This window comes from Leucopleurus acutus (genome assembly GCF_964270905.1).
Source record: "Leucopleurus acutus genome assembly, chromosome: 17".
Taxonomy (NCBI): domain Eukaryota; kingdom Metazoa; phylum Chordata; class Mammalia; order Artiodactyla; family Delphinidae; genus Leucopleurus; species Leucopleurus acutus.
Window position 1 is genome coordinate 4705316 of NC_139159.1, and position 20233 is coordinate 4725548.

General features: G+C 47.1%; 1 protein-coding gene across 2 annotated transcripts in view; it reads left to right on the plus strand.

Moving 5' to 3' along the window:
• Nucleotides 1–3103: 3103 nt before the first annotated feature.
• Nucleotides 3104–20233, plus strand: part of LYN (LYN proto-oncogene, Src family tyrosine kinase) — a 111835-nt gene continuing 94705 nt past the window's right edge. For both annotated transcript variants that reach the window (XM_082858832.1, XM_082858834.1), the window contains exon 1: nt 3104–3196. The gene's annotated coding sequence lies outside the window, so the exon portion shown is untranslated. The remainder of the gene's footprint in view (nt 3197–20233) is intronic.

A 20233-nucleotide genomic window follows, 5' to 3' on the forward strand; every position in this document is an offset into this window, starting at 1 on the left:
CAGGCCTTTCTTTTTCCTCCCACTGAACAATGGGCTGTTCCTACACATGGTAAGTTCTCATTATTCGCGGGGGTCTTGGTCTCGACAGTTGCCACAAATAATGAGTTAGTGAATACTGAGCCACTGTTCCTAGGAGGAAAACAGGGTTAGGTGGCTGGGAGCCTCTGGCTGCCACATTTTCATCAGTTGATTGATAGATAACCTTGTTTATGTGTCTCTGTTTAAAGACACCTTATGTAACATATATTGTCGACTCAGTGACACTGAACTCACAGCCAACAGCACAGGTCACGTCCAAAGGCAGCTCATCTGCTACCTTGTTTCCTCCATGAAAGCACATTACAGCCTTCTTGTGCTCTGGGCACCAGACAGTACTTCAGCACTATGCTCGGGGCTATTTAAAATAGTGAACTCACCAACAAAAGGCACAAAAATGCAAAGAAGTTGCACTAAGCAGATCACATAAGAACTCATGCTTGTATAACAGAGCTAAAAGGAGAGGGCAGAGAAACACCTTGCTGACCTCAGCTGGGAACAGGTGAGTCGGGCGACTCAGAACGCTCACTGCTGTGCTCACGTCCACCAACGACTGTGAAAGTGCTGCCTGTGTACTGACTTTGGGGTTACAAGTGAATGTTGATGAGTAGGTGAGTTTGCAAACATGGGATCTGAAAAAAATGAGGATCGACTATACCTAGCTGACGCCATTTCCACTACTTCTGTGTCTCCCCGCCACCCCCCAGCCACAGCCCTCATCTCCTTCAGAAGCCCACTTGCCCGTTAAGGGGTCTTTGCTGATTTGCAGCTGCCTCTGATCATTCCATTCTGTGATCAGTTCTCAACAGAGAATCTGTAGAGACAACTCTTCCCATCAAGCAATGAACGGATCAGTAGTACTAATGATGTATTTCAAAGCACCTAACTGAACTTTTGAGAGTGACAGGAGGAGAGAGAGAAATACAAAAAGCAATGCTGGGACTTCCCTGGTGGTCCAGTGGTTAAGACTCCATGCTCCCAATGTAGGGGGCCCGGGTTGAATTCCTGGTCAGGGAACTAGATCCCGAGTGCCTCAACTAAGATCCTGCATGCTGCAACTAAAGGATCCTGCGTGCCACAACTAAGACCTGGTGCAGCCAAATAACGAATGAATGAATGAATGAATGGATGGATAAATAAATAGAAGGGGTGGAGCTTGAGGAGGGGTATTTTAGGGGTAGGGAATTTAAAAAGCAAAAGGGATCATTAAGGGATTAGAAAAAATCATGTGTGTGAAACTTTTGAAAATTGTGAAGCACTGCAGAATTTAAAGGAAGTTTCATTCAATAGAAAATAAAATTAAAAATACACAAATAAATACTTCTGGGGATCTCTTTTGGAGATCCTTACTTTTATTACACAAGAAAAGCAGTGGTGGAGCCTGCCGCAAGCCCAGCTCTGCCTGCTGTTCTGTCTATTGCTCCAAGAGCCCTTTCACCATAAACACTGGCAGGACCTTCCAGATGGGTTAGCCTACCAAACATTCTGTGTCCCATTCTTACTTGCCAGATGCCTTTAGCCAGGACCTCAAGGACTCATTGGTAATAGTAGATATTTTCCATTAAGGCCAAGATATTTAAGAGGTCATTCTGAAGAAAAGTCCGGGAAACGGGCCCCTCAGGTACTGAATTATTCCATAGGATCCATGACATGATCAACACTTTCCAACAGGCAATGCAATCCCTCCTCTTCAACAGGAAACTAACCAACTACACACCAGTGATCATCACAGGTAGAAACCATCCTACTTTGTTGCTGTTGGTTAAGGCAGCAGTCTGCAGACCGTTTCCTCTGTTACCAACTACACACCAGTGATCGTCACAGGTAGAAACCATCCTACTTTGTTGTTGCTGGTTAAGGCAGTAGTCTGCAGACCGTTTCCTCTGTTACCAGTAATAAATGACTGCTCCCTGGGTCATGTTATAAGACGGCAGACTGGACCGCTGGACTATGGCTGTAGCCTCAGGTGGGCCGGCCTCTCGAGAACATTGTTAATGAAAGGTCATCGGTCTCACGAGCTTGGGGCCGTGTCTGGCACCCGATAGGCCCTATGTAGGTGTCTCCTATTATTAACACAAAGTCCAAATCTCCTACAGGGAGCTGTTTATTTCCTCGTAAATGCTACCCTGCAGTGCAATGCTGAGATCCCAGCGAGTGGAATCTTGCTTAGAACAAGACGGATCATCTACCTTGGGTCCGTACGTGGCATTTACTGAGTTGGACCGTGAGCTTGAAGATGCAGTCATTCTTTCAACAAACAACGGTCAGGCACCTGCTGTGCTCCAAGCACCGTGCTACACGCCGGGATGAAGGTGTGCCAGGCACAGGGCGAGCCCTTTACATGCTCCCAGTACCCTGTCTCCATTTTTCCGGGAGGAGCTTGAAGTTTTGAGGAACTGAGGAACCGCCAGGCCATTTAAGTCCACGACCACCCCCCACCCCTATCAACGCCCTGAACACCCCCGTGTATACCCTCAAGGAGCGACTCTACTGGTTAAGAACTCAAGGAGACCCTGAGCATCCTCTCTCTAGAGAACTCCAAATGTTGGGGAAGCAGAGCGCGCCCCTCTGCTGCCAGGGGCACCCCGCTTCCTAACACTCTAGGGAGTAGGTTGGAAGGGAAGGACAGGAGACGCGAGGGGTTCCGTCGCTGTGCCAGGACGCCAGGCGCCAGAGGGTCTCCTGAAAGATCCTTCTGTCCGCCTCCGCCGGAGGAGGTCGGGCCCGGGGCGGCTCCACGCTCCGGAGCTGCGGGCTGGGACGCAGGTTTCTTTGCCTTCAAAGCTCGGCGCGACGGCCACGCCAAAGCCCCAAACCTTGGGCAGGGGCCAAACGGTCACTTCCCCGCCCTCCAGGCGCGGTATGCAAATCCGAGCACCAGGAAGTAGCTGGGACCTCCCGGCCGAGCTCGGCGACGGCCAGTTCCTCCGCCGCCGCTCAGGGCCGCCGCCGCTCGCTCCCGGCCGTGGCGCCTCGGGGCCGGACGCGCCGCAGCCTCCAGCTCGCGGCAGGCGGGGCGGCCGCGCTACCCCGGGCCCGAGCCCGCACCCCGAGCCGCGCGCCCCCCGCCCCGCCCCGTCGCGGCCCCCGCTCGGACCCCCGGCCACCGTGGAGTGCCGCCGCCGCCGCCGCCGCCGCGCGCGACTCGCACCCGGAGCTGGTGAGCCGCGGGCGGGAGCCGGGAGGCGGGGGGCCGGGGCGGGCGGCTCCGCAGGTGTCTCTCGGCCCGGGACGCAGGGGCGGGGCGCGGGCTGCGGGCGGGGGCGGGCGCACCGCGGGTCCCTCCGGCGCCGCCCCGAGGGCCGGATGCTGTCCCCGCGCGGGCCGCTCCCTGCGTGGCGGGGAAGCCCCTGTCCACGCGACGCGCGCGCGCGCGGCGGAGGTCCCGCGGAGACTCCTCGTTGGCACGGTCCGGCGTCCCCTCCGGGCCTTGGGTCCCCGAGGTGAGCGATGCGGCCCGGCCCGGGCGCCCTACGAGGCCGGCGGGCGGCCGCCCTCCCCGGTGGCCCGGCGGGAGCGTGACGTCCGGGCGCGGCGGCGGCGGCGGGGGCGGTGCGCACCCTCCCGCGGAGCCCGGCGCCTCCCGGCCTGCGGGGCGGCGGTCCCGAGCCCCCGGCGGCCGAGAGGAAGCGAGAGTTATTTTAAGAATTCAGGGGTTGCCTTTCCTTCGCCTGGGGGGAAGGGTGTGAACGTCATTTCTCACTTTCCTGCGTTATCTCCGGCGTGTGTGTGTCTGTGTGTGTGTGTGTGTGTGTGTGTGTGTGTGTGTGTGTGTGTGTGTGTGTGTGTGTGTGTGTGTGTGTCTGAATTACCCCAACTTCTTTGCCATCTCAGTAACTTGAGTTCAACCCGGGTTTCACAGTTTCCTAGCTGAGTGTGAACTTGGGCCTGTTATTTGAAATTCTCGGTTTGGGTTTCCTCATCTTTAGAACATACCTACCTTCTGAACTGTTTATTGCACGTAAAGCCACAAGCACATACTAGGCATTCCATAAACGGTGCTGTTATTATTGCGAATAATTTTGTCCATAACAACGAGGCTCCCTGGTTCTTTGCAATTTGATGGTTTTTACACCCAAACCTGCTTGTCAGATTTAGCCACCTGACCTTACTAATAAATCTGCAGAATAAATACACCGGAGACGTGCTGTCCCAAAGCAGCGCCCCGGAGTCTGACTCACCCTAAGAACTAGCCAATGAGGAGATTTGACTTGCTTTTGATTTCTTGGCTACCCCGCAGCCGGCCGTAGGATTCAGGAGGGCAGGGGCGTTCTCTCTGGCCAGCACCATCTAAAGTTGTGGAGAGGGGAATATGCGCTGAGAGAATACGGGAGCTTACTGAGTACTCCTAAGTACGTCCTGATAAGGTAAGCTCTGCTGGAAAAGGGTAGGATTCAGGTAGCTCTTGGTTCTCATTTGGAAGTAAGGAAGTCAAGCCGTTTTGAGGCTTGAAGAAATTGAATTTGATCACAAGGGGCTTTTGGTGACTGGGCCTCTTTGTGTTGTTTTTTTACATCTTTATTGGAGTATAATCGCTTTACAATGGTGTGTTAGTTTCTGCTGTACAGCAAAGTGAATCAGCTATATGTATACATATATCTGCTGGGCCTCTTTGGATGCAGAATGGGAGAACCCTCTTCCTGAGTGAAGGACAGAGGGCAGCTGACGTGAAGAAGCCAGGAAACCCGAGTTTGGGTCCCTTCCACCATTTATCACAACTGTGATTTGGGATCAATTACTTGGGCCATTTATTCCGCCAGTATTTCCTTCACAGCAGTAACTAGAGTTATATTATGATTTGCCCATATGTGTATAGTCTGCTTTCACCACTACAGTGAAATCTCTGTGAAAACAGCTTTGCCAGTCTTGTCCAAAATGCTAGCCCTGGTGCCTGTCATGTGGTCGAGATTGCTTGGAAGAAGGAAGGAAAGTCTGCTCCGAGCCTGGCCCTGTGCAAGGCCAAAGAACAGGCTGGCCCCTAAGGCATCTGTAGCTCACTGGTTCTCTCTGTCCTGGATTCTAAAATGGGGATTTGAGGAACTTTTTTGACTTGTCAAGTAATCCCAGCGCTAGTGTTGTAAGTGGGCATTTCCACTCAGGACTGGTTTCTGTGGTGTATCAGTGGGAGAGAAATCTTGATTTGGAGTGGTAAGAGGTAGCCTGCAAAGACCACATCTGGGTAAGATGTTGCCCAAAAAGATGCACTTCATCTTACAATCATCGATATTGGACACTTCTGTAGAGAACTTGTGATATCTGTGTCCCATCCCCACCCATGGCATTCTCTTAGCAGAAAAATGATCCAGTGGGGTTGTGATTCAATGACTTCCAGAGCCTTTTAGTTCCATTATATTTGTACTCAAAAATAAACCACTGAAACATTTGAGATGCCAGCTGGTTCAAACGAATATATGGACTTGTAACTTACAACATTAAACCATGTTATTGGGCTTCCCTGGTGGTGCAATGGTTAAGAATCTGCCTGCCAATGCAAGGGACACGGGTTCGAGCCCTGGCCTGGGAAGATCCCACATGCCGCGGAGCAACTAAGCCCATGCGCCACGACTACTGAGCCTGCGCTCTAGACCCCGCGAGCCACAACTACTGAAGCCCACGTGCCTAGAGCCCGTGCTCCACAACAAGAGAAGCCACCGCAATGAGAAGCCCATGCAATGCAACAGAGTAGCCCCCGCTCACAGCAACCAGAGAAAGCCCGCGCACAGCAACGAAGACCCAACACAGCCAAAAATAAAAATAAATAAATTTAAAAATACACAAAAATGTGGGACCATATTATCCATAAACAAGCCCATATTAATTTAAAATCTGTATAAATAGGAATATATGTCCCCATCATGAAACACTGTTACAGCCCACTCACACTGCTGACCTCAGTGACCTCTGTGTTCTCAGGCATGGACAGTGCTGACATGGAAAGGTCATCACAGTCATTAGTTGGGGCATTGATCAATGACACATTGATGGCAGAGACAGCCTTGGACCTTTCCTGGGCTCCTTCTGGCAATGATGGTGCTGATACCTTTTGCTTATCCAGGGCTCTGAAGCCTTCTGAACTGTGATTTCATTTGAACCTCTCATGACCCCCCAGGGTAGGCAGGGACAGATACCAAAAAAAAAAAAAAAAAAAAAGAGTTTAGGCATATCCAAGGTCACAAGCCTGGTTAAGTGGCATCGCTGGGCATAGTAGGTATGTTTTCTGGCTCCAACTCTAGAGTTTTCCCCCTTTTCTGCCTTTGGACCTGTAGCAGGTACTCAGCTTAGAAGTAATTAACCTATCATCTAATAAACATGTTTAAGACAGAATCACGAGGTAATTTTCTTCTATCACTCGGAAATTGTCTGAGCTAAGGGGCTGTCAGAGCAGATGAGCAGGTGTACTGGCACGCAGGGTACTTAGGCTCTACTGGGGAGCTGAGTTTCTGTGCCTTTCAGCTCGGCTTCCTCCTTGGGGCTGGGGGAGCTCTGATAGCTGCCTAGGTGACACCTATCCTGGCTGCTGTCAGAGCAGCTCTAGTGACTGCCTTGGGGGCTCTCCAGTGCTTACTGGTCACTACAGAAGTACCCAAGTAATACTTGGTAAAGGGATTCCCTTCAGCCTCGTTATAAACCCTACGAGCCTCCTTGTGTGGTTGTTATAACAGGGAGAGTCGTCACTCGAGGGCAAAATATAAAGTGAGGAGAGAGGGCCCGCGGGATGCACATGGAGACACGCTGCCCGTTTCCGGGGTACCTGCTATAAACAAGGCTCGTCCTACGCCCACACTGCTACACTAGATAGACATCCCCTTCCGTCTTTTAAGATTGATTAAGAGCCGGACAGGGAAGAGGAAGTTGGTCAGAAGTACTGAAAGGTTTCTTACAGCTGTCTGCTTTCCTGATACTTAAGTTGTGAAACTTTGAGCTCATTCTCTCATCATTTCTGACATTTATTTTGAGTAAGTTCCCATTTGGGGGAGAAGCCCAAGTGTAGAAAATAGTAGGGAAATCTGCCCATTGAGGGATTCGAATTTTTGGAACAGGCCAGTTTAAAGACTTGAACCTTATTTTAGATACCCTTGGCTTCCGTTAGCTGGAAGGGCTCCCTTGTAATTTAGAACAGCAAGTTTCAGGAATTACTGGGGACGATGTGTTTAAAAGGCTCGTCCATGCTAACAGGTTGCAGGGTCCTGTTCACAGCCTCGGTTCTTAATTCTTGGGCTTCTCCTTCAGTCTTGTCCTGAACTTTACTTTCCCTTAGTACTGACTGAGCATCAACATTTCTTATTTGCTGCCAAGCTATTTCGTGAAAGTTGTATTTATAATCAGGAGACAGTTTCCATTTGTAAAGAACTCCTCCAAAGTGTTGGTTATCTCACTGGGCTTTATTTGCATTTTATTAACCTCAGTGTATTTCCAGTCTCTCTTCTCTAACTCCTCTCTTCAACTCTTTCCCCACTATTGTACAGAGCCTTCAAGTCACGAGTTGATAGGAGTTGACCGTTATTGGTTGATCCCGGTGTAACTGTGTTCATTCTTCATCACGCTAAGATGTATAACTGATGTTCCACAGAACGGGGATACATTAATAGAGTCCATCGGGGTGGGCGTTTCTCAAGGCTGGGAGCTCTGTCTCCTGGTGAGCTTTAGGACACAGGGAAGAAGTCTTCGTCATGAGGCCCAGGGGGTCTTTAAGTGTGTCTCATTTCCGTTTCACACTTCACACTCGAGACAAAGTCAGGTCCTGCTGGGCCTGCGCACACGCCCCGTTTCTGTGAGCACCAGGGCACGCTCTTTACTGACCCCGAGTCATGCTGGTTGGAAGCCCTTCGCCCCCTCTCCCCGGTTCTCCGCCGTCGCTCTGTGGGCCCAGCGTGGCTCCGCCGTGTCGTGCTCGGGCGGGGAGCCGTAGAGACTCTTCGGCGCTGGTGAGAGTCCACGGTGAGGCGGGCGAGATGGGTGTGGACACGACCCGCCTCCAGCCGGGTCAGGGGCGCCCCCCACCCCCTCGGGCCTTCGGGGTGGCTCCGGTGGCCTGGTGAATGTTAACCCCCGGGGGCGGGGAGGCGCGGGGTGTGGGGGGAGGCTGGTCCAGAGAGGCCGTCTGGAGAGGGAGGCCCACTTCTGCTTTCCACGGGGAAGCTGCGGCACGGAGAGCAGAAGTGCGGCGGGAGGCCCGCGGGAGGAGGAGGCCGCCGGAAGCGATGCCCTGGCCTTCGGCACCACCCTGCGCTGCTTTTGCTTGCGGGTTCGGGCTCTTTCTACCACCTTCTGCTCTGTTCCTTTTCAGTTTGTCCCGGGGGGGTGGGGGGGAGGGGAGGGGAAAAAAGAATGAGCCTAGCCCTCAGGGTGGAGCCTCTTCGGGCAGAACCCCGCGGCGGCCATGCTGGAGTTGTCAGCCACAGAAAGATGGACGTTTTGAAATTCTGCACCATGGAAACTGTTACAAAACTCTGAGTGGACGTTTTGAAATCTTTTAATGTTCAGGCATTGTAATAATTTCTTAATCCTAACTACAGTGTTCGGTGCTATTTTTAAAATTCCTCAAGCTATAGCCTCTTGTTAAACATTTGGGATAGATCAGTGACTTTCACACTTCTTCACCTTGATCCGTAGCAAGAAACATCATACTTTATCTTGGGCCCAAATGCGCACCCATCTGTATGCCAAAAAAAAAAAAAGAAAAGAAAGAAAGAACATTTGGTGAAAAGCCCCTCCTCCCAGCTTGTTGGGGGAGTCTGACCCCAGGCAGTCCTCTGAGGCCAGCTTGGTGAGATGGGGCAGAGTTTAAAATGTACAGAGGTGGGACTTCCCTGGCGGTCCAGTGGTTAGGGCTCGGCTTTCACCGCTGTGGCCCGGGTTCAATCCCTGGTTGGGGAACTAGGACCCCACAAGTGGAGTGGCCAAAAGTAAATAAATAAGTAAAATAAAACGCTCAGAGGTGGTCCCAGCAATTCCACAAGCTCCAGTCCGGTGAGGGGGGTTATTACACAAACATAAATTAAGATACATCCGTACAATGAATGGTATACCTTATAACTGTCTTTAAAAATAGAATTAAATTGTACTTACCGATATGAAAGATGCTGTTAAAAAGCTGAACACAGGCTGAGACGTAATATATGTGACCATTTCTGAACTAAAATATTTCTGTGCGATGCATAATTATAAGCTATGCACGTCAGTGATTATTTTATACTAAAGTTTTCGGTACTGATTATTTATGGGTGATGGGCGAACGCTGATTTTTCTTTTTTGTAGATCTCTATTTCGTTACAAAGAGCACGACATACGATTTTAGGACAGCGGTGTAATGGGCGATGACGTGTAATAAGCCAGGGTGGCGGCAGAGGGGAATTGGAGCGATCAGGAAACTTCGGGGCAAAAGTAGCCCTTATGATGGCTGTGTGGATATCATTTCAGGCAGACCCGACTCTGGAGGAGCTCATGCGTTGCAAACGTTGTAAGCAGCCAGGATATTTTCCTAAAGAAGCGTCCACTTATATTTACTTATATTTAGGGCTGAGTTTCTTGAGAACCTACCATGAGTCAGGCCCAGCATCGGGAGGAAACCCCGTAGGGGAGAAGGAGCCGCCGGGGGCCGGGGGCGGAGACTGGTTCCTGCAGCATCACTGGGCGGCCAGGCAGGGGTGGGGCTGTTCGCGCAGGCGCCGAGGACCCTTGTCCCCAGGACTCAGTGTTGGATTGCACTGTGTAGACGGAGGTGAATGGTGGAGCCTTTTGGGGGGCAGCCATTTTTTTCCCGTCACAATCAACTTCTTGCCTAGACTTTTCCGTAGTAAAGTATCGGTGATGTCGCCAAAAAATGAAGAGACACTGAGACACTCATTGTGTGCTCTGAAGAGGAGGATGATTAACCCGGGGGAGGAACGGGGACTTCCACAGAGGTTAATCTGGGGCCAGAAAGTAACATTTATTGCTACGTTACATGACATCAGACTACATCATTTATAGTCAGTAGCGAGGAGGAACTTGATGACTGTCCCGGATGGGGATGAGCTTGTCCAGACATTTATCTGAATCTTCTCGATGAGGCAGCACTGCTGAAGAAATCAGTTCGGAGTTGAGGTCTAAGTTTCTGTGGGGTTATCGGTATTTTCCGTTTGATTTAAATGGAGACTATTTATTGTACGGCGGCAGCTCGGTTGTGGCATTGTTCTTACCACGTACAAATTAGTGTATTAAAAGCATCGCCGTAGTTAGGAATGGCGACGGCTGGACAAAATGGCGTAATTTGGCAATTATGCGAGGAACGCCCTTGCATAGTCAGACACGGCATGTTGAATAGCTGATGTATTCAGTGCCCACGAGGGATTATTCATTTTAACCTTGAGAAGAGATGGTATATCATATGGTGGAAAGAAGACGGACTTCCCAGTTAGACAAACCTGCGCCCAGTCTGTGCTCCAACACTTGTGACTTATTCTCACCATTTCTTCATTTATAAAATGATGATAACAGCACCACACCTGCTTCTCAGGTGTGTGGTGGGGATTAGCAGAGTGAATCCGTCATCTCTGACACAGTTTCTGGTACACAGCCGGCACATAATAGTACAAGGCTTAGACGCTGTCTCAGCGTCTGTAAAGTTCAGAGTCTAGCGGGGGAGTCTGTCATAGGCCATCCTTCCCAGCACGGTGTTTGCCCTGGGCTGGAGCCTCCGCTGTCATGGGTCAGCTGAATTTCTGATCTGCCTGAGGTACCAGGAATTGCCGGAGGCTACAGGGGTGAGCTGGATGGCCTCTGCATTCAAAGATGCCCTCAGGAGTGGGACACGGGGGCATAAATGTGGTTTTCAGAGTCTGCTCAGCGCTGCCCTAGACGTGTATGTACAGAGTGCTCTGCAAGCAGAAGGACAGGGCTCTTGGTGACAGTGAGGGGACGATGCCTGAGCCGTGTAGGATAGGGGGAGAAGGAATTCACCAGTCGGAGGCCTTAAAGGGAGGCATCCTTAAAGAACAAGAGACTTCATAATCTGAGGAGTGACATGGGGGTAGTGGATGCGGCCCCTGCCTCAAAGAAAGTTCTAATATACAGTTCATGGTCATCAGGATAATCAAACAAGCACCGAAAGAGTTAGTTTTTGTCTCTCTGGACCACATCGACTTTTCCAGTTGTTTCAAATTTAACGATGCCAAATCTATTTAAAAAAGAAATTCAACAAGTTGAATTTCATAACTGCCTGCGTATATATTTCACTTTATGGTTTTCAGTTATTTTAAAAGCTTTAAATAAATGAAGATAACCACTAAATGAGGATTTCATTGTCATTTGCCATAAATTCCTTTACCAGTGGATAACCTTTCAAGAGTCTATTAGAAAAAAAATTTCTGGACGTTTTGGTAAATGACTCAGATGTTACCTTATTGCTGTAGTTAATGTCTTCAACTAAGGCGGCCTAGTACAGCCCAATTTAACAAATGACGTGTTCCCCCTGGCGTCAAGTGTCAACCACGGGGCTCTTGACATCACCCATCTACCTTAGTATCAAGCATGAGAAGCACAGACTCTGAGAGAAGGAAGAGGTTTTTGTCAGTGTGTCTCACACATAGTCACTTTCCCTTGAACACTGGGTCTCAAAAGTTAGGGTCTGTCCCAGGTGATTCCAATGCAGGTAAGGAGGTCATATTGTGAAAAGCACCGTGACAGGGATATTCCTGTTGCCCAAAGCAGCCCGTTTCATTTTTGTCCAGCTGTGGATATTAGAAAGCTTTTCTCTCATGCTACAATGTTTTATTTCCATAGTTTCTGCTTGTCAGTTCTAGTTCTGTACTGTTTTTGCACAGTTGAAGCCAGCCGCTGTCAGATTGACTGAATATCCATCCACTGTAAGTACAGGATGTGTAGGGACATGACTGTTGGCCTGTCCACCCAGCACTATTACTCTGCCTGTCTTCCCAACAGAACCCAGATCACATCAGGATCCATCTTCTCCACTGACGTTTCTGCGGACGTTTTCTGCGTCCCCATCTACAGGGTGGCCCTGATTGGTCAAAGCCTCTTATTCTTGCAAGTGATTGGTTCATGAATGGTGTACTTTGGGTTGGACGATAATCAGTAAAAAAAATAATGCTCCATAGATGGTCCTAAGATACAAACAGAAAAGGAGTGGGGGAGGGAGGACAGAAGGGAAGTGAGACATGGATAAAGGATAAAGAAAGAAAAAGCCTTATGTGAAAGTCAGGAAATTGGAAGGAAGATAGTGTAGGTTATCCTGATTACTAATTTGTGACGTACACAGTAGGTGGTTGTCTGCTCTTTGTTTCTCCTAGTCACACAGACCGGTTTGGCATTAATGCTGATAACTGGGCTTCTGTAATCACAATGGATTTTTGAAATGTATATTTATTGAGTACTGTGTGTTAGTCATTGTGGTGGGTATAAACCTTAATAAGTGTGAACTTCCTGTCCTAAAGAGTTGATCGTGCTCTATTCTCTCTGGGCTGTTCACACACCAGAGGCTGACAAGCTAACTTGCTGTGGTCCTGGGTGTAACCATCACCTTGCTCGGGAAATCCCTGGGCATCTGAATCAGTGCACAGAAACAAGTAGTTCTGGTAAGAAGGAAGGCAGTGTGTAAGTGGTTAGAGCACAGGATAGGGAGAATATGGAATTAACCAGAAAACCAAACACAGAAACAAAACCCAGAAAATAACAAATGTTGGTGAAGCTGCGGAGAAATTGGAGCCCTTGTGCACTGCTGGTGGGATTGATAAAATGGTGCAGATGCTGTGGAAAACAGTCTGGGAGTTCCTCCCAAAATGAAACACAGAATTTCCTTTTGATTCAGCAATTCCACTTCTGCGTATAGACCTCCCGAAATTGAAAGTGGGGTCCTGAAGAGAGATTTGTACACCCATGTTCATAGCAGCATTATTCACAATAGCTAACTCAAGTATCCATCAACAGATGAACGGATAAACAAAATGTGGTCTATACATGCAAGAGAATATCATTCAGCCTTGAAAAGGATGGAGATGCTGACACAAGCTACAATACGGATGAACCTTGAGAACAGTATGTTAAGAGAAATAAAAGGACAGATATTGTATGATTCCATCCATATGAGGTACTTGGAGAAATCAAATTCGTAGAGACAGGAAGTAGAATGGTGGTTGCCAGGGGCTGGGGGAAGGGGAATGGTAGTTGTTCGATGGCTCTGGAATTTCAGTGCTGCAAGATGAAAAGAGCTCTGGAGATGGATGGTGATGGTTGCATGAGGTTATGAATATACTTAATTGTACACTTAAATGTAGTTAAGATATAAATTTCATTATGTGTATTTTATTACAATTTTAAAAATGAGTTTTAAGAAGTTTGCTCGATAAGCAGAAATGTGTACAAATAGATGAGGGTGGTCTGGAGGACATTTCATTGAGTTTGCTGAGTTGCCCTTATTCTGACTGGGGCACCTAGCTAGCTGACTGGTGCTCAGTGGTTCGCAGGGAAGGGGACGGGGTCTCTAACTCTGTGTTAATCCAGGGCCAAGTGGATTGATGGCTGACAAGATTCTGTAATGGCTGTGGTGTGAGTTTATAATGGAGAATTTTACCAAGGCAGGGCTTGGGATTGGAGAGTAAGGAGGAACTTTCTAACAATCAGAGCTGCCTGCAGGGGACCCGGCTGGGGTGTGAAGTGGTCCTTCTCCATTACAAGTCAGAAGTTTGTAAGCGCAGGCTAAGTGACTCTCTTGCAGGACCTTTCAGAAAAGGTGAACTAGATGGCTCTGAAAGGTGCTTTCTGATTGGCTAATTCTGTTATTTCTAGCCACGGACCCCCAATTCCAAATCACATAATAGGAAAGGATATTTCTAGTGGAGTTCTTCTTCATAGGTGTGAAGAGGAGGATAGTTTTTATGCTTTCCCAGTGTCGAGGTGGTTTTTTTCTTTTAATTTAAGTGTAACGTACATGTAACAAAATACAAACACAGAGGTAAGCCTAGCTCCAAGCAAACCCTCATGTAACGCCCCCCCCCCACCCCCGATGGAGAAGCAGAGCGATGCTCACACACAGCGTCTCCGGTTGCACCGCCCCTCACTCTCTCTCCTCAAAGGCATCTGCATTCCTGTGTCCAGTTTTAGTTGAGTTTCCCGTGTTGGCTTTTTCACAATAAAGTGTTAGAAATTGAAAAGCAGTACAAAGCCATTTGGTTTGGCAGATGAACAGCTTTTCAAGCTGTGGGTTTGGCTGGCATCGGCATCTCTGTGTTGAATGACTGCAGTTCAGTGGGAGGAGGACAAGTCCTGGTCTGGTTTTATACCCTGGCTATTCAGTTGCTAAAATTCTCACACTGGGTTTGATCGGAGCCTTATTTACATACCTGTTTATTCAACCATTAGTTAGTAAAATTAGGTGGCGCTCGCCATACATAGCTTGTTTTTCTACCCATCTCTGCATAGCTCAGTAAATGTATAAATGCAAATTTAGAAACCTGGGTGTGATAAGGGTGGTTTCCAGTGACCCACAAGTAATCAAACATCCTGCTGTGTGACACAGAGCCAGTGCGCACACAGACATTTAAAAGCACCAACTGGGTTTGTGAATTCAGTTATAATGGTCTTCATAAAATGGGACTCTCTTTTTTGATGTGAAGAAACACAGTACCCTTATGACTGACTGTTTGTTCTGCTTCTCGTAGTTTTGACATTTATTTTTGTTGGGGGTGAGAGAGCGCTGTCGTTTGACCTGCGGAATGCATTAGCCCATGAAGTAATGCTTCATCTATTCATGATTCAGAAAACGTTTCTTGGACACTTGCCGGTCATGAATATGCATGCATTTGACTTGCCCTCCCATCCATTATTCTGAATGGTCGAATTGTTCCAATATGCTCAGGAAGTTAAAATATTTTTTAAAGTAGGACGAGGAGTATAACTTTCTATTTCATGTGAAATATGAAGAACGCACACAGGCAGCAGAGTACGGAGGTGCCCATCTTCCTGCAAAGGAGTCACAGTTGTGGTCCAGAGGCCAAGGCTGGGAATGACCCCACCCCGGGGGGGGGGGGTGTCACTGAGCCCATGGTTTGACTGCCTGCAGTTCCGGCCCCAGGTTCATCTTCCTCTGGCCACAGGTGCTGATGCTTGCTGTCTGCGTTTTCACCGTTGGATGACCCGGAAGATTGGAACCGGGGGTGGGGGGGAAGCTGGGGATGGAGGTGGGGGGCGGATTAGCAAGGGAACTGGCCAGAGCAGGGCAGGTTTCCAGTGAAGAAGTGTGTTCCCCAGCTGAGAATAGAAAAAGAAAAGATGGGGAAACAATTTAGCCGGCTTCCTTACCCGCCTGCTGGAGATGGCGAGGTGTGTGTTGGTGACAGTCTAGCAGCTTGTGTAACTGTCGCTCCGCGGTTACCTCGAGATGCCTGAGGAACAGGATGCGCGTAGCAGTTATTCTCTTTTAGCTCTCCTACTTAAAAAAATAAATAAAGGTTCTCTCCAGCAGCATCTTCCAAGCTGGTAGGAAAGGGCGGTGTTATTAAGCCTGGATGGAAGTTACTAGGGAGGGAATACTGGGAAGCAGAGTTTTAAATTCTGAGGGTGAACTGTGGGCATTTGCCCTGCTGCATTCTGCTGCCTCCCTGCCTGCCCTCCCCCCGCCCCTGCTGCCCCGGGGTGATGGCACCGCTCTTAACCCCCGGGTTTACCTTGCGGGAGCCGTGTCTGTGAGCCCCAGCTCCCCACCTGGAGAACAGTCATGACCATAGCCTCTTGTGGGCTCTCACAGGGCTCAAGTGAAATGGGATCATTTGACAGACAGCGGACCTGGTCACATGACCTGGCTCCACCTTCGCAGGTATGAATTCTCACAGTTGGAGTTATAATCTTGGGCAAGTCACTTGACCTCTCCACCTCTCCCTGTGGCCACGTGTCGTGTGAAGATTCATAACAGGAGGTCTTTTGAAGTTCATCTGTGATTATTTATGTGGATGTACTTGAAACATAATAGAGGCCTAACAAACATTTCCTATTTGCTTTTCATTTTGCCCAAGTAATCAGTTTTTGGCCATCATCGTCTTTAGGGAGCTTATTCTGTGCAACGATATGGAAATGACTGAAAAGACTTTGCAAAGGCTGTGGTCGTCTGAACCTAGATGCGCACTTGGACTTGAGCCCTAAGTGCATTTTGAAATGTTTGTCCAAGCTCAGAAGCACCGTGTGTCGCTAAGGGAAAGAATGTTTGGATGAACGATGGACGAAGGAGGGACCACACCAGGATGACTTAACTTTTCCATGCTGCCTGGGCTCTGCAGGGAGCTAAAGGACCTTTCTGGCTCCTAGGCCCCCAAATCTAGACTGTCTTACTTACTGAAGACTAGATAATGATGAGCCTCACGATTCAGACCGAACTCACTTTCTTCAGACCAGAGACTGATGTCTGAGGCTCAAGGAGAAAAGGAGCTAGGAGTGGTTAGTTTGTCACAGAAGGGAAAGCCAATGTCTTTCTTTTCTTTTTTCTTTTTTAAATTTTATTTATTTATTTGTTTGTCTATTCATTTATGTCTGCGTTGGGTCTTCGTTGCTGCACGCAGGCTTTCTCTAGTTGCGGCGAGCGGGGGCTACTCTTTGTTGCGGTACGCGGGCTTCTTATTGCGGTGGCTTCTCTTGTTGCGGAGCACAGGCTGTAGGCGAGCGGGCTTCAGTAGTTGTGGCACGTGGGCTCAGTAGTTTTAGCTCGCGCGAGCTCTAGAGTGCAGGGTCAGTAGTTGTGGCACACGGGCTTAGTTGCTCCGCGGCATGTGGGATCTTCCTGGACCAGGGCTCGAAACTGTGTTCCCTGTATCCCGGCAGGCTGATTCTTAACCACTGCGCCACCAGGGAAGTCCCCAATTTCTTTCATAATTGGAAGAATCGTATTGGGTTGGCGAAAAAGTTCATTTGGGTTTTTCCATAACGTCTTCCTTCCTCCCTTCCTCCCTTCCTTCCTTTCTTTCCTTTTTATTTTTTGGCTGCGTGGCTTGTAGGATCTTAGTTCCCCAACCAGGGATTGAACCTGGGCCATGGCAGTGAAAACTCCGAGTCCTAACCACTGGACCACTAGGGAATTCCCGGAAGGATCTTATAATGACGCCTGCACAGTTATTACTTGCTTGACCTTCATACCAGGCAATAATTACCTTTTACAGAAAACATAATAAAAATAGCATTCATTTATTGAGTGTGTGTCCTCTGTTAGGTGACCAATTCCTTACAAGGTGTGTTATTGATATTCTTGGTATTGATAAGGAAACCAAGGCTTAGAGATAATACTTTGCTCTTTTAGCTACTAAGTAAATGCGATGCAAGCCAGCTTGACTCCCAGGTTGATGTGTTTTATTTAACCTTGAAAGGTTATTTTTAAAAAAATCATGATTATAGCATGTGGAAGGTAATTTCCATTTTATTTTGAATTTTATTTTATTTATTTTTTTATACAGCAGGTTCTTATTAGTCATCTACTTTATACACATCAGTGTATACACGTCAATCCCAATCTCCCAATTCATCCCACCACCACCACCAGCCGCTTTCCCCCCTTGCGTCCATATGTTTGTTCTCTACATCTGTGTCTCTATTTCTGCCCTGCAAGCCAGTTCATCTGTACCATTTTTCTAGGTTCCACATATATGCGTTAATATACGATATTTGTTTTTCTCTTTCTGACTTACTTCACTCTGTGTGACAGTCCATCCACGTCTCTACAAATGAACCAATTTCGTTCCTTTTTATGGCTGAGTAATATTCCATTGTATATATGTACCACATCTTCTTTATCCATTCGTCTGTCAATGGGCATTTAGGTTGCTTCCATGACCTGGCTATTGTAAATAATGCTGCAGTGAACATTGGGGTGCATGTGTCTTTGTGAATTATGGTTTTCTCAGGGTATATGCCCAGTAGTGGCATTGCTGGGTTGTATGGTAGTTCTATTTGTAGTTTTTTAAGGAACTTCCATACTGTTCTCCATAGTGGCTGTATCAATTTCCATTCCCACCAACAGTGCAAGAGGGTTCCCTTTTCTCCACACCCTCTCCAGCATTTGTTGTTTGTAGATTTTCTGATGATGCCCATTCTAACTGGTGTGAGGTGATACCTCATTGTAGTTTTGATTTGCATTTCTCTAATAATTAGTGATGTTGAGCAGCTTTTCATGTGCTTCTTGGCCATCTGTATGTCTTCTTTGGAGAAATGTCTATTTAGGTCTTCTCCCCATTTTTTGATGGGGTTGTTTGTTTTTTTAATATTGAGCTGCATGAGCTGTTTATATATTTTGGAGATTAATCCTTTGTCCGTTTCATCTGCAAATATTTTCTCCCACTCTGAGGGTTGTCTTTTCGTCTTGTTTGTAGTTTCCTTTGCTTTGCAAAAGCTTTCAAGTTTCATTAGGTTCTATTTGTTTATTTTTGTTTTTATTTCCATTACTCCAGGAGGTGGATCAAAAAAGATCTTGCTGTGATTTATATCAAAGAGTGTTCTTCCTATGTTTTCCTCTGAGAGTTTTATAGTGTCCCATCTTACATTTAGGTCTCAAATCCATTTGAGTTTATTTTTGTGTATGGTGTTAGGGAATGTTCTAATTTCATTCTTTTACATGTAGCTGTCCAGTTTTCCCAGCACCACTTATTGAAGAGGCTGTCTTTTCTCCATTGTATATCCTTGCCTCCTTTGTCATAGATTAGTTGACCATAGCTGTGTGGGTTTACCTCTGGGTTTTCTATCCTGTTCCATTGATCTATGTTTCTGTTTTTGTGCCAGTACCATATTGTCTTGATTACTGTAGCTTTGTAGTATAGTCTGAAGTCAGGGAGTCTGATTCCTCCAGCTCCGTTTTTTTTCCCTCAAGACTGCTTTGGCGTTTTGGGGTCTTTTGTGTCTCCATACAAATTTTAAGATTTTTTTGTTGTAGTTCTGTAAAAAATGCCAGTGGTAGTTTGATAGGGATTGCATTGAATCTGTAGATTGCTTTGGGTAGTATAATCATTTTCACAATATTGATTCTTCCAATCTAAGAACATGGTATATCTCTCCATCTGTTTATATCATCTTTAATTTCTTTCTTCAGTGTCTTGCAGTTTTCTGCATACAGGTCTTTTGTCTCCCTAGGTAGGTTTATTCCTAGGTATTTTATTCTTTTTGTTGCAGTGGTAAATGGGAGTGTTTCCTTAATTTCTCTTTCAGATTTTTCATCAGAATGCAAGAGATTTCTGAGCATTAATTTTGTATCCTGCAACTTTACCAAATTCATTGATTAGCTCTAGTAATTTTCTGGTGGCATCTTTAGGATTCTTCACGTATAGGATCATGTCATCTGCAAACAGTGACAGTTTTACTTCTTCTTTTCCAGTTTGTATTCCTTTTATTTCTTTTTCTTCTCTGATTGCCATGGCTAGGACTTCCAAAACTATGTTGAATAATAGTGGCGAGAGTGGACATCCTTGTCTTGTTCCTGATCTTAGAGGAAATGCTTTCAGTTTTTCACCATTGAGAATGATGTCTGCTGTGGGTTTGTTGTATATGACCTTTATTATGTTGAGGTAGGTTCCCTCTATGCCCACTTTCTGGAGAGTTTTTATCAGAAATGGGTGTAGAATTTTGTCAAAAGCTTTTTCTGCATCTATTGAGATGATCATTTGGTTTTTATTTTTCAAGTTGTTAATATGGTTTATCACATTGATTGATTTGCATATATCGAAGAATCCTTGCATCCCTGGGATAAATCCCAATTGATCATGGTGAATGATCCTTTTAATGTGTTGTTGGATTCTGTTTGCTAGTATTTTGTGGAGGATTTTTGCATCTATATTCATCAGTGATATTGGTCTGTAATTTTCTTTTCTTGTAGTATCTTTTTCTGGTTTTGGCATCAGGGTGATGGTGGCCTCATAGAATGAGTTTGGGAGTGTTCCTTCCTCTGCAATTTTTTGGAAGAGTTTGAGAAGGATGGGTGTTAGCTCTTCTCTAAACGTTTAATAGAATTCACTTGTGAAGCCATCTGGTCCTGGACTTTTGTTTGTTGGAAGATTTTTAATCACAGTTTCAATTTCATTACTTGTGATTGGTCTGTTCATATTTTCTCTTTCTTCCTGGTTCAGTGTTGGAAGGTTATACCTTTCTAAGAATTTGGCCATTTCTTCCAGGTTGTCCATTTTATTGGCATAGAGCTGCTTGTAGTAGTCTCTTAGGATGCTTTGTATTTCTGTGG